General features: G+C 38.0%; 1 long non-coding RNA gene across 1 annotated transcript; it reads right to left on the bottom strand.

The window, feature by feature from the left end:
• Positions 1-9,144: 9,144 nt before the first annotated feature.
• Positions 9,145-11,121, bottom strand: LOC134641564 (uncharacterized). Its single transcript, XR_010095546.2, has 6 exons — positions 11,035-11,121; positions 10,635-10,723; positions 10,370-10,521; positions 10,222-10,254; positions 9,734-9,917; positions 9,145-9,272 (listed from the first exon to the last, which is right to left on the bottom strand). It is a non-coding gene; the product is annotated as an uncharacterized LOC134641564 (long non-coding RNA).
• Between the last annotated feature and the right edge of the window lie 3,302 nt (positions 11,122-14,423).

The following is a 14,423-nucleotide window of genomic DNA, read 5'->3' as shown; positions in this document are numbered from 1 at the left end:
TCAGTAAGGACATCTCCTGAGTTCATCTTCATGCTCCAGCAAACATCAGCTGATACTAGAAATTAAAATCAAAAGAATTCTAACAACAGCTGATCAAGCTTAAACATGCTGCTGTTGTTAGCGCGAGAAATAAGAGCGAACAGCCGATCATTGATCAGTTTCATGATTGACGTTTCAACACGCGAGAGAATGACAGGGGAGGCTTCGTAACGACAGAATAAATCATAATATTTTCTATGACTCTATGAACTAACCTTTATGAATAAAATAAAGTCCAACGTCAGTAACTTAGCGCGCACACAGCTGTATATAAACTCCCGTGGCAGTACGATTGTAAAAGGTCAACGAAAATAAATTACACCTAAACTCGGTTTATATCTGACCCAAATAGAGTGCAGTTCATAACTTCTTACCTGAAATTCAGTTCACCTCACGCTCCTGCCTTCGGTTTCCAGCATCATTGGCCCATATAAACGAAAAATAAGTCCAGCTAAACACAGACCCTTGGCGAGCGATCGGGTGTTGACACGACTTTCTGCCGCTTCACTATCAGCCAAACCTGGCTGATAGTGAAGCCAGGTTTGGCTTCACTAGCCAAACCTAGCGTAGCCGCAGCGGCGCTAGCTAGCTAGCTAGCCGGCTATCAACAACACGTAAGAGAATATGGGATGTCTTGATAAAACGAGCAGATATTTGAAGTTTACACACCTACATTCTCGCCTGAAAATATCGTAAAAGTTTATTTTGTGACCTAGAAACACCAAAAAAAGCATTATAGAATCCAAGTGGTGTCCGCCATTGTTTCACTGGCAGAGGCTAGCGGCGCTAGCTAGCTAGCCGGCTATCAACAACACGTAAGAGAATATGGGATGTCTTGATAAAATGAGCAGATATTTGAAGTTTACACACCTACATTCTCGCCTGAAAATATCGTTACAGTTTATTTTGTGACCTAGAAACACCAAAAAAAGCATTATAGAATCCAAGTGGTGTCCGCCATTGTTTCACTGGCAGAGGCGTGCTATGAATTGTGGGATATGTAGTTTTCCGACAAGAATAAAAGTTTTAGCCCGTACTACTCCCGGTATACCACTAGAGAGAGCCAACACACCACAAATGACGTCTGTTTCTATGAGGCCAAAAGTCATTTCTTTCTCAGGAGCCTAGAAATTGGCCCAAATTTGCACTAAAATCTAAATATTTCAAAAACTATAAAAGTTATAAACACCAAAAGTCATACCATACTACTCCAGCTCCAGCCGCACAAAATGATCTAACATATGTAACCCTATTGTCAAAACTGTTCGGCAGAGGAGCGCGGGAAAATTTTCACTAAAATATTAATATTTAAAAAACTATAATATTCATAAACACCAAAAGTCATAGCACACCATTCCAGATCCGGCCGCACAAAATGAGGTAACATATATGAAGCTTGTCTCAAAACTGCGGGGCGAGTTTCGCTGCAAAATTTCAGGCGGAAAAAGGAAAATAATAATAACTAGAAAAATTTGCATTTCCTGCGAAAATGCTGTGTGGATGCCTTAACGCTGAAGCTGTCTGCTGAAAAGCTGAAAAAGATGAAAAGTTGCAAAAAGTTGTATGGTGGTGAAAACAAAATGTCAACCTGAGCAGGATTCGAACGTGGCCCTCCGGAGCTCCAAGCAGCAACTCAACTCCCTGAGCCAAACTGATTCTCACAAAGAAGAAGTGGACAGACTGACAATCCTGCTGAAATCAGCAGAAGCTGCTGAGATATGTGCTAATAAGAGGTGAAAAGGCTGAAAATTTTGCAGAAAAGATGTGAATCAGCAGAATTTGCTGAAAAGAGGCAGAAGGTTCTGTATGTAGAAAAAGAAACACTGTTGAACCATGTGTGAAATATATAAAGAAATGAAATGAAAGAACAACCTGGTTCTGCTCACATTCACCAATTAGAGGTGCTGCCTCTGTCTGCTTCATCAGACTGTGTTGTTTCTGCCATGGAGTGTTAGAAAAATGAATCATGCAACTTTGCAACTACTCATCTCACTGAGCCAAACTGATTCTCACAAAGAAGAGGTGGACAGACTGACAATTCTGCTGAAATTAGCAGAAGCTGCTGAGAATTGTGCTGATAAGAGGTGAAATTACTGAAAATTTTGCAGAAAAGAGGTGAATCAGCAGAATTTCTGCAAAAAAGAGACAAAGAAGCAGAACGTTGCGCTGAAAAGAGGTGAATCAGCAGAATTTCTACTGAAAAGAGGCAGAACAACCTGGTTCTGGTCAAATTCACCAATCAGAGGAATGCCTCTATCTGCTTCATCAGGCTGTGTACTTGTATGTATTTCTGCCATGGAGCGTTAAGAAGAATCTGAGGTCCATATTAGAAAAACTGCTAAAATGGGGTGAAAAAAATGAAAATTTTCCTGAAAGGGGGTGAAGAAGCTAAAGTATACCAAATCATATACACAAACAGTATTTGTGCCAAAACATAGTATTTCTGCCATATTGTGGTATTTGTGCTACAAAAGTTACTACATTACAACATGAATACGGATTAAAGATGAAAGAAACTGGCAACAAATTCCTCCACTACAAACCAGTCTGATACCACTTCTTTGCAGTGTTCACGTTTACTAAGGCACTACTCAAAAGGCGCCACAAGAGGGCACTCCAACACAAGAGATGACCTATGTACACTGATGCACTTAGTAACAGTCAGCGTCCTACTTAGCCACTACGTAATACAGAGATATTACAGTGTACAAATTCACATAAATTTGCAGGGGGAACAAACAAAGCAGGAACAAGCCCAAAACAATCAAATAACTGGGCTGCCATAGCTATCGCTAACTAGCACATACGCTAAAGGTAACTAAAACCAGTACACACAAGGAGCAGGGTAAACATCTTCAGCATGGAACATTAACTCACGCTTATGTGACACACACCATCCCCAACAAATACAGGATGGGCTATTTGCTCCCCTTCCCAGCAGCTCTCTCCTCAATCGTTAGCCCAGGAACGAAGGAAGACCATCTATGAATCCCATGAATTCCCTCACTGCTCAGAGGCTGCTGGGTAATGTAGCTCACAATAACACAGGTTTTTTTACAATCACAAATACTATAACATAGCAGAAATACTGTGATTTTGTTGAAATACTATGATTTAGGACAAATACTATGATTTGGCAGTAATACTATGTTTTAGGACATATACTATGATTTGGCTCAAATACTATGATATAGCAGCAATACTATGTTTTGGTACAAATGCTGCGCTTAGGCACAAATATTATGATTTGGCAGACACTATGATTTAGCAGACATAATATGATTTGGCAGCAATACTAAACTTTGGCACAAATACTATAATTGAGTACTTTAAGATGAGAGAAATACTATGATTTAGCAGAAATACAATGTTTTTGCAGAAACACTGTAATTTCACTCAAATACTATGAAATAGCAGTAATACTAAGATTTGGCAGAAATACTATGTTTCAGTACAAATACTATGACTTAGAAGTAATACTATAACAAAAGGGATTCCTCAAAATACTATGAAATTGCAGTAATTCTATGATTTGGCAGAAATACTGTACTTCGTACAAATAAAATGCTTTGGTACAAATACTATATTTTGATTTGAATGCTATGATTTGCAACAAATACTATGATTTAGCACGAGTAGTATGATTTAGTACAAATACTACGAATTGGCAGAAATACTGTGACTTAGTAGTAATACTGTAACATAACAGATATGCTGTGATTTTGCAGACATGGTATGTTTTTGCACATATGCTACGATTTCGCTCAAATACTATGAAATTGCAGTAATACTATGGTTTTGAAGGAATACTATGATTTGGTAGAAATACTATGCCTTAGTAGTAATACTATAACATAACACATATACTGTGATTTAACAGACAATATGTTTTTGCACGAATAATACGATTTCGCTCAAATACTATGAAATTGCAGTAATACTATGATTTTGAAGGAATACTATGATTTGGCACAAGTACTATGATTTAGTACAAATACTCTTATTGGCAGAAATACTATGCCTTTTTAGTAATACTATAACATAACAGATATACTGTGATTTTGCAGACATAGTATGTTTTTTTCACAAATACTACGATTTTGCTCAAATACTATGAAATTGCAGTAATACTATGATTTAGAAGGAATACAGTGATTTGGTAGAAATACTATGCCTTAGTAGTAATACTATAACATAACAGATATACTGGGATTTTGCAGACATAGTATGTTTTTGCACATATACTACGATTTTGCTCAAATACTATGAAATTGCAGTAATACTATGATTTTGAATGATTTCTATGATTTGGTAGAAATACTATGCCTTAGTAGTAATACTATAATGTAACAGAAATTTTAATTGGGCACAAATAACATGATTTGGCACAAATACCATGATTTGGCAAAAAAATACCATGATTTGGCACAAATATGATGATATGGCAGAAATACTATGATTGGGTACAAATACTATGATTTGGAACAAGTACTATGACTTAGTACAAATACTATGATTTGGCACAAATACTATGATTTAGCAGAAATACTATGTTTTAATATAAATAATATCTTTTGACAGAAATTTCTGCTAAAAGGTACTATTTCTGCTTTTTAGCAGAAGTACTGTAATTTTGCATAAATACTATGATTTGGGATAAATACTATGATTTGGCAGATATACTATATTCAGCACATATACTATAACATAACAGACATTCCTCCACTTAGTAGTAACCTCGTAACATGAAATAAATATTATTGGTTTGGCCCCAAAACCATGATTTGGCACAAATACCATAATTTTTCAAAAATACTATGATTTAGCAGAAATACTGTGATTGAGCAGAAGTACTAAGATGTAGTAGAAGTACTTTGATTTAGCACAAATACTATTATGGAGGAGTAATACTGATACACACAGACACACATACACAGAGAGCAAAGTGTACAGGGGCTGTTAAGAGTCTGTGCTTGGTATATCTAGGTCAGCTAAATTGGCTGCACCTGCTGTAATCAGCCCTTACACACACAGACACAGAGAGAAGCATGAGTCTTCTTCAGTGTATTTCTCACATTCAGGACTCCCCTTGAACAAATGGCCATAATTTCCTAACCGTAGGGGCTAGAATGCTCATTCTGACACCGTTTTGTTCAGAAGAGATGGGGGAATCTGCAGGTGTTCATAATTCAGAGATAAAATATAAATTATTGAAGATATAGGACTTGTAATACACTGTAACTGAGTAGAGGCAAAGCAAAACTGGCTTGACTTGCCCTCAAACAACGTTTTGTAACTCTAAATCTATATGGAGCATCAAAATCATTCTTTCACCGTAAGAAACAGCAGGCTTTGGTGAACAGTCATGGAAATTTTCAGTTCTCTGTGGAAATCCATCAAAAAGATATGACGAGAGAAAAAAGTGCCTCATTTCCAGAGTTTGAAATCTGAACAGAACTGAGCGAATGACGAATTTCCTACCCTCAAACAAGTGTAACTCATCTCAGAACGGTAATAGGTGAGAAAAAACTTCTTGCATTGTGAGCATCAGGAGTGTCTGAAGATATATTTGCACAAGCCTCATGTCTCAACATTGTTTCGTTAAGGAGATATGACGATTTGAAAATGCCTCTCATTAGAGAATTCCAGCGCTGATTTTGAAGAAACTCTCCATTGAGTTTCTATGGAGAGTTTTCAAACTTCATGTTACTCTGAGGAGATTTGCAAAAAAATCTATAAGTCCCACAAGAATGATGGTGACATTTTCTGAAAGCCAGCAAAAATACCTACGTTTTGATGTATAATTTGTGGGGGTTGAGTGGAAATTGAGCGAGTTGCAAGAAGTTGTTCAGACATGAAGAGAAAATTCAGAAAGGACAAGTGCACACTCTGAGTTAATTGCATAGCAACCATAACAACGCATGTATTTTCTGAAAAATCACAATTTTGCAACTGAAAACTTAAAGAGGTATAAAATTAAAACGGTAGAAGATCTGAAAAAGCTGAATCATACAGGAATAGCCCAATAATCCGAGAACATTTTAAAGTTTCAATGGTGTTTCTGGGTGAAAGTATGAGGAAGTAGTTAAGTTTCAAAACCAAGCAAGTTTTAGTAGAATTTCTGAAGATTTCCATTCATTTCAATGGGACAAATTAAAGGAAAAAAGTGTAATATTTTAAAAAGTATAATAGTAATAAACACCAGAAGTCATAGCCTACGTCAGCAGAAAGAGCAGAACAGTATAGAGTTTGAACGGTGAAAATCGGCTGAAAACTGAGGGAGTAGTTAAGCGGCAAAAAACGTACGGAAGCAACCAGAATAAAGTACTAGAAAAATTTGCATTTCCTGCGAAAATGCTGTGTGGATGCCTTAACCCTGAAGCTGTCTGCTTAAAAGCTGAAAAAGATAAAAAGTTGCAAAAAGTTGTATGGTGGTGAAAAAAAAAAAAATGTCACCCTGAGCAGGATTCGAACCTGGCCCTCCTGAGCTCAAGGCAGCTACTCATCTCACTGAGCCAAACTCATTCTGAAAAAGAATAGGTGGAGAGATTGACAATTTTGCTGAAATGAGCAGAAGCTGCTGAGAATTGTGCTGATAAGAGGTGAAAGGGCTGAAAATTTTGCAGAAAAGAGGTGAATCAGCAGAATTTCTGCTGAAAAGAGGTAAAGAAGCAAAAAGTTGCGCTGAAAACAGACGAATCAGCAGAATTTCTGCTCAAAAGAGTTTTTTTCTGAAAAAAGCTGAGATTTGTGCTGAAAAGAGGTGAAAAGGCTGAGAATTTTGCAAAAGATGGAAAGAAGCAGAACATTGCGCTGAAAAGAGGTGAAAATTCTGAATATTCTGCTGAAAAGAGTTGAATGAGCAGAATTTCTGCAGAAAAGATGGAAAAAAGCAGAACACTGAGCTGAAAAGAGGTGAATGAGCAGAATTTCTGCTGAAAAGACTTTTTTTTTCTGAAAACAGCAGAAAAAAATGAAAATTTTGCAGAGGAGGTGAATAGGCAGAATTTAGGCTGAAAAGAGGTGAAAATTCTGCTAAAGACTTCAATCAGCAGAATTTCTGCTGAAAAGAGTTCTGCAGAACTTTTTTCAGAATTCTGCTGAAAAGAGGTTTTTGCTGAAAATAGCTGAAAAAGCTGGGATTTGTGCTGAAAAGTGGTGGAAAAACTGAAAATTTTGCTGAAAAGGGGTGAAAAAGCTGAAATTGAGTTAAAAAGAGTTAAAAAAGTTTAATTGTTAACTGAAAGAAATGTTGCCATAAGCGGGATTTGAACCCAGGCCTCCCAGTCTGAGAACGGCTGCTCATCTCACTGAGCTAAAACACAGCTCAGCCCAGCGAGCAGAAACAAGTGACCACATTGATAATGTGTTCCATTCATTTCAATGGGCAAAAATATTGCAAAAAATATTCAATATCTCAAAAAGTATAGAAGTTATGAGCACCAAAAGTCATAGCACACATTAGCAGAAAGAGCAGAATTTTTTAAAGTTTGAACTGAGAAAATCGGCTGAAAACTGAGGGAGTAGTTAATCGGCAAAGAACGGAGCAACTAGAGGAATAATAAAGATAAAGAATAAAGAGAAACAGGAAAACAATAGTGTGGATGCCATGAGGCATCCACACAATAATAATAATAATAATAAATCCGACGAATAGTAATATGTGTGCCTCTTGGCATAGGCACACATAATAAGAAGAAGAAGAATAAATCCGAGGAATAGTAATATGTGTGCCTCTTGGCATAGGCACACATAATAATAATAAATCCGAGGAATAGTAATATGTGTGCCTCTTGGCATAGGCACACATAAAAATTGCATTTCCTGCGAAAATGCTGTGTGGATGCCTTATCGCTGAAGCTGTCTGCTGAAAAGCTGAAAAAGATGAAAAGTTGCAAAAAGTTGTATGGTGGTGAAAAAAAAAATGTTTCCATGAGCAGGATTTGAACCTGGCCCTCTTGGGCTGAAGGCAGCAAATCATCTCACTGAGCCAAAATCACTTTGACAAAGAAAGAGATGGCGAGACTGACAATTATGGTGGAATGAGCAGAAGCTGCTGAAAATTGTCCTGTTAAGAGGTAAAAAGTCTGAAAATTTTGCAGAAAAGAGGTAAATCAGCAGAATTGCTGCAGAAAAGAGGCAAAGAAGCAGAACATTGCGCTGAAAAGAGGTGAATCAGCAGAATTTCTGCTCAAAAGTTTCTGTATGTAGAAAAAGAAACACGATGAACCATGTGTGAAATAAATAACGAAATGAAATGAAAGAACAACCTGATTCTGCTCAAATTCACCAATCAGAGCTACTGCCTCTGTCTGCTTCATTAGGCTGGGTACTTGTACGTATTTCGGTCTATATTAGAAAAGCTGCTAACATTATAAAACTTTGCAGAATTGTAATAAATGATCAATATAAATGACAGGTCTGTGATAGTGTTTAAATATGTAATGAAAAAAAAATGTTGAAGCAAGGTGGGATTGAACCCACGACCTTTGAGGTGCAGAGCCGTGTCATTACTGATTGCGCCACCTGGCAAGGGGACGGGCGGCTGAAAGACAGACATTTGGGCAGTCAGAAAATAGATCGCGGTGAGCGGCGAAAAGCGCCGTTTTTTTGAGTTACAAAACGTCGTGTAACTCAAAACTAGGAGGGCTAGCAGCATAATTCTTGTACTGGGTGAATCAGCGGACTTTGGTGTACTTTGACTGCGATTCCCATAGCTCTTCCCAGATAGCAAGGAAACATTGAAACAATGTTGAGTCAATATCAGGCGACGTCATTGAAGCAACGTTGAAGTGTGACGTTGACCCAACATCACTCTTGCACCCATTTTTAATGTTGAAACAACGTCAGGTTTTGATGTTGAATCAATGTTGAAACCTGACATTGATTCGACGTTATATTTTCTAACACTGTTGACATTGAAACACTGTTGAGATATGGTATTGATTTTCCACCTCTTTCGCACAGTTGCTTTTTATTGAAAAAAAACCAAAAAACCAAAAAAGGTCAATAGACATGTATCATTTGCAAAATACTTTATTAAAAGACAAAGTTTCCTATTTACATTTCTATGTTTCACGTCACTTTTTATTATTTACTCCGGGATGGGGATGGATGATGTGTGCCCTGCGCGCCACCCGTACGATCTGGAGCATATCTGAGCCATTTCTGGACTGCTTGAGCAAAGACCAACTCAGACATAGAGTTCGCCCCTACCTGCTGCGCCAGGCCATCTAGGACAAAAAATAGACACACACACAAAAAAAAGGGAATTAGAGCACATGAATAAGCTCTTGTTAATTGTCTTCAGCAGGGAGAAAGTATGTAAACTCCTAGGCTGATAAACATGAAAGTCACCAGGCAGAAATCAGCAAACTGCCGCATTTGATTCCCAAAGAGCTATAAGCTGAAAATGTGATATGTCTTAGCATGGTGTGCCGTGTATCCTTTAAAAAAAAGAAAAGAAAACATGGGGTCCTCGGGCTGTACAAAGTGTACAACCCGAGGACAAAACAAGCCGAAGACCAAAGACTCCATCTCCAGATTAACCGGACATGAAAGTCTTGTTATTAAGAAAGACAAAGTAATATAGCAAAAAACAGACATAGGAAATGTGAAACGCACCCAGCACATCAATTGATCCCTTTATTGTTCACTTTAGGCTCATAAAACTACAATAAATGTTAAAACTTACCAAATATGCATCTGCACGGCGCTGTCTCTTTAAATGCCCTTTTTTGCTTTGTCTGGTCCTTGGTATTTTTTCCCTGCCCAGTTGAGTACAGAGGCCAGCTCCTTTGTAATGGCATAAACCATTACACAGCGGACTCGCACCTCCAGTGTGGTCCAGCAGCACCAATCAACGCAAAGCGTCTCACCTATAGACACATTTTATGAGATGGAATTAGCGTGTCACATGTCTTAAATGTGTATGCAAGTGCTTGTGTGTTTACTTCATGTAATTGATGATAGAAACATGTCATTTGGTTTTCCCTAAAGCCTGATTTTCAAGTCATACAAAGAATAAACCAAAGTATTGGCAGTGCAATGTATTTCTATTCACTTTTGTTGGATATTCATTTGTTAGTTCTTGTAACTGCTAAAAGTGTTTACTAGTTTTTGCCTGTCACATATATTTGTTATACCATGTAAACTGTGAAATTCCAAGATTTTCAAACTTGCCTTGTAATAGTGGCTTCACAGAGTCTCTGGAATCTACAGAAAAAAAAATCACAACAAGATGACATTCAGGAGTATAAACTGGGTTTTCTTTTTAGATAAGAGTACAATGACATTGTGATGCAGCTTTAAAGCTTTTTTAAAAGCATACCATCTATAGGGAAGACATCAGACTCTGCATGCTGGCGAGATCGCAAAGCTGTGTCGGTTTGTGCCGGAGTGGCGAAAGGTGCCGGAAGCTGGGTGGGGCATTATGATGGTTGCTATCAGTGGGCTGGGGGGCAGACTGCGGAGTGATGAGGGCTGTTTAGAAAAAGATAATTTTTTAAGTATTTAAGAATACAGACAACTTGTCAAAAAAGTCTCCTTGTGTCAGACACAGATATGTACACAGACACTAGACAGTATTTTATTACCTGGTATTTTCACTCGAGGGGCCTGAGGAAACCGTTTTTTTGTAGGCTGCTCATCCTCTGAGTCCGTATATGTGTACAGGGAATTTGGTCTAAAGAAAATAAATTAAAAACGGTCTTAAGTAATTGTAAATATGCTTTTGGCATATTGTTTCCTAAAGTTAGTTTGATTTCTAACAACACACACAGGAAACAGAGACGTGCAAGAAGGTACAGTATACAATGAATTTTTGAAGTGCACAAGTGTACACGGCTTTGCATTTTTAAAAAGTTTACAAACTTCCACTTTTTGGACTATATTATGTGGCGATATTGCAGTATGCAAGCACCACAGATATGTATAAAAGACAAGATCAAAAATTCTTAACAATCAAAGATATGTTTGTGAATAAAAAGGTTTTACTTGTGCTTTCTTTTAAGACTGGTCTGGGTTTCTTCTTCGGACTGAAGGTCAGACGTATCACAGCGTTCACGTGGATATCTCTGAAGACTGCGTTCTGCTTCGTGAAATGTGCCTGGAAATACAAACACAATGTACGGCCAGACATACATTACGTGTGGACAAAAGGTGCAAACGCATAGAAAAATCAGCGGTTTCAAAAATACGCTGGTACGTGTGGACGTAGCCTTATTCATTATTCAAGGCACAAACGGAAAGTCATGTACGCGTGCAACGTAAAGTTAGTTGAGCGTGCAACGTACAGTCACGCATGCTGCGTGAGCTTTCAAACTGAGTCTAAAGTTTTCGTGTGCGAATTGAAGCGAGTGCTCTCCAATCATCAAAAGTAACAAAGTCATTGAACACGTTTATACAGTTAACTTTACGTTTATCAATCATATATCACAGATTTAGAATTTTTTGTAGTACTAAGCAACTACAGAGCGAAAGTCTGGGTCAAGCGCCGAGGCGACGGCAAGAACAAAGGAAACCTCGAAGCGTTAAAGCTAGCTTTGTAAGGGAATATAACGAAGAAATTATGAAACGAAAATGTTTTCTTTGTTGATATACTTTGTTCGCAGTGCAATTTATTTGTTGCCAGATTGTAAGAAGTAGACACAATTTAAAAAACTTGTTAATGTACAACATTAACAAGTTTTTTTTTTACTGTTATTCAAATGCAAACATGGAAATACCGAGTAGGAAAAAAAATCATTCATTCTTACCTTACACTAATCATGGTGCAGGCCAGTGCAGTGCATGAACTGATGCCTTCTCCGGTCAATTCCGCTGAGAGTAAATCAAATGTCCCGCTCTACTGTAGAAGACAATGAATACCGGGGGAGGGGGGGGGGGTGTACCAATGTGAGAGGGGTGCTGCGGAATAGTCCAAGTGATCGCTGCTTTAATTTCCCGGTCAACTATACATAAATTGCACGTAGACACGATTTTTTAAAGCTGGTGAACTAGACCAAGTCATTGATAACAAATGAACAATAAATCTACTTTCTCTGGTACTTTATACCCGATCAGTTGCAATGCAATTTAATGCTCAACTACAAATCGATGGTTTTTGATGGTGACCGGAGCCGAATGATCGTCAACTATAAATAGACGTTTTCTCGACGTTGTTGTTGTCACCTGGTCGACTATAAATAGATCAAATATCAATGACAAAAAAACAACGGTGAATCAACATCGTTACAACGTCTCTATAGTAAGACCGTCGGTTTACCACAGTATTTCAATGTTGTTACAACATTGGCATTTCAACCCCGACCATATACGACGGTTCGGATGAAAAATCAACATAGATTCAATGTCGTCTTGCTATCTGGGTTTGTACCTCCGTCGCGGAGATATGACGAGAGAAGAAACGGCTTCATTTTCAGAGTGTGAGAACTGAGAGGAGGACAGATTTCCACCCCTCAAACAAACGTAATTTATGGCTCAATGGTAAGATGAATGTAAAGATAGAGAAATTTTTGCTGAAAAGTGGTGGAAAAAAAAACCTTTCCCTGAGCAGGATTCGAACCTGGCCCTCCTGGTCTCAAGGCTGCCACTCAGCTCACTGAGCCAAACTCATTCTGACAAAGAGTAGATGGAGAGACTGACAATTTTGCTGAAATGAGCAGAGGCTGCTGAGAATTGTGCTGATAAGAGGTGAAAAGGCTGAAAATTTTGCAGAATAGAGGTGAATCAGCAGAATTTCTGCTGAAAAGAGGTAAAGAAGCAAAAACTTGCGCTGAAAAGAGACAAATCAGCAGAATTTCTGCTCAAAAGAGGTTTTTCCTGAAAAAAGCTGAGATTTGTGCTGATAAGAGGTGAAAAGGCTGAAAATTTTGCAGAAGAGGTGAATAAGCAGAATTTGGGCTGAAAAGAGGTGCAAATTCTGCTGAAAAGAGTTCAATCAGCAGAATTTCTGCTGAAAAGAGTTCTGCAGAACTCTTTTCAGAATTCTGCTGAAAAGATGTTTTTGCTGAAAATAGCTGAAAAAGCTGGGATTTGTGCTGAAAACTGGTGAAAAAACTGAAAATTTTGCTGAAAAGGAGTGAAAAAGCTGAAATTGAGTTAAAAAAGTTTAACTGTTAACTGAAAGAAATGTTGCCATAAGTGGGATTTGAACCCGGGCCTCCCAGTCTGAGAACGGATGCTCATCTCACTGAGCTAAAACACAGCTCAGCGCGGCAAGGAAAATCAGTGACACCACTGATAATATGGCAGAAATGGGCAAAAAATATTGCAAAAAAAATTCAATATCTCAAAAAGTATAGAAGTTATGAGCACCAAAAGTCATAGCGCACATTAGCAGAAAGAGCAGAATTTTTTAAAGTTTGAACTGAGAAAATCGGCTGAAAACTGAGGGAGTAGTTAAGCGCCAAAAAACGTACGGAAGCAACTAGAATAAAGTAGAATAAAGAACTAGAAAATTTGCATTTCCTGCGAAAATGCTGTGTGAATGCCTTAACGCTGAAGCTGTCTGCTGAAAAGCTGAAAAAGCTGAAAAGTTGCAAAAAGTTGCATGGTGGTAAAAAAAAAAAAAACCACCACCCTGAGCAGGATTCAAACCTGGCCCTCCTGGATTCAAAGCAGCTACTCATCTCACTGACCCAAACTCATTCTTGCAAAGAAGAGGTGGACAGACTGACAATTCTGCTGAAATGAGCAGAAGCTGCTGAGAATTGTGCTGATAAGAGGTGAAAAGGCTGTAAATTTTGCAGAAAAGAGGTGAATCAGCAGAATTTCTGCAGAAAAGTGGCAAAGAAGCAGAAAGTTGCGCTAAAAAGAGGTGAATCAGCAGAGTTTCTGCTGAAAAGAGGGTTTTTTTTCTGAAAACAGCCAAAAAACCTGGAATTTGTGCTGAAAAGGGGTGAAAAAAATGAAAACTTTGCTGAAAAAGGGTGAAGAAGCTAAAGTATACCAAATCAAAGTATTTGTGCCAAAACATAGTATTTCTGCCATATTGTGGTAGTTGTGCAACAAAAGTTACTACATTACAACATGAATACGGATTAAAGATGAAAGAAACTGGCAACAAATTCCTCCACTACAAACCAGTCTGATACCACTGTGCAGTGTTCACGTTTACTAAGGCACTACCCAAAAGGCACCACAAGAGGGCACTCCACCACAAGAGATGACCTATGTACACTGATGCACTTAGTAACAGTCAGCCTCCTACTTTGCCACTACGTAATACAGCGGAAATACAGTAGCAGAAATACAATGTTTTTGCAGAAGCACTGTAATTTCACTCAAATACTATGAAATAGCAGTAATACTATGATTTGGCAGAAATACTATGACTTAGAAGTAATACTATAACAAAAGGGATTCCTCAAAATACTATGAAA

The sequence above is a fragment of the Pelmatolapia mariae genome, linkage group LG14 (genome assembly GCF_036321145.2).
Source record: "Pelmatolapia mariae isolate MD_Pm_ZW linkage group LG14, Pm_UMD_F_2, whole genome shotgun sequence".
Lineage (NCBI taxonomy): Eukaryota > Metazoa > Chordata > Actinopteri > Cichliformes > Cichlidae > Pelmatolapia > Pelmatolapia mariae.
Note: the sequence above shows the minus strand (reverse complement) of the source record. Positions and strands in the feature narration are given on the sequence as shown.